The 400-nt window shown below is 63.8% G+C and overlaps 1 protein-coding gene across 1 annotated transcript in view; it reads right to left on the bottom strand.

Annotated features, from left to right (window-relative positions):
- The window catches only part of GRAP (GRB2-related adaptor protein), a 4,969-nt gene that overhangs the window by 382 nt on the left and 4,187 nt on the right, over positions 1-400 (bottom strand). The gene's annotated exons all lie outside the window — the stretch shown is intronic.

The raw sequence follows: 400 nt of genomic DNA, 5'->3' as shown, positions 1-400 counted from the left end.
GAGCGGAGTGCTGGGGACAGCCCGGAGGGCAGGGCAGAGCCTGGGGTGCAGCCACAGCCTGAGGTGCAAGGGAACACCCTGGGGTGCAGGGGAACACTCAGGGCACAAGACTCCCTGTTCCTGCTACTGAGCGACCCAGGATAGGTGCCCAGGGAACCCCTGCCCCTTGGAGGCAGCTGGTACTCCGTTCTAGGTCCTTCCCAGACCCTTCTGGGTGCTGGAGCTGCCCCCATCCCAGGGTCCAGTTTCTAACCTCCACAATCACTGCCCCAGGGATTAGCTCTGCTGGAGTTTGCCCCAGGCTGGCTGTGCCCTGTCTCAAGCTGGTCAGGCTCTGCCACCTGCCCCACGGAGCACTCCTAACCCCAGGTATGGTGACATGTGCCAGAGTGAGCTGCCC

This window comes from Acanthisitta chloris, unplaced genomic scaffold (genome assembly GCF_000695815.1).
Source record: "Acanthisitta chloris isolate BGI_N310 unplaced genomic scaffold, ASM69581v1 scaffold13233, whole genome shotgun sequence".
Taxonomy (NCBI): Eukaryota; Metazoa; Chordata; class Aves; order Passeriformes; family Acanthisittidae; genus Acanthisitta; species Acanthisitta chloris.
The sequence above is the reverse complement of the archived record's forward strand: the minus strand, read 5'-3'. Positions and strand labels throughout refer to the sequence as shown.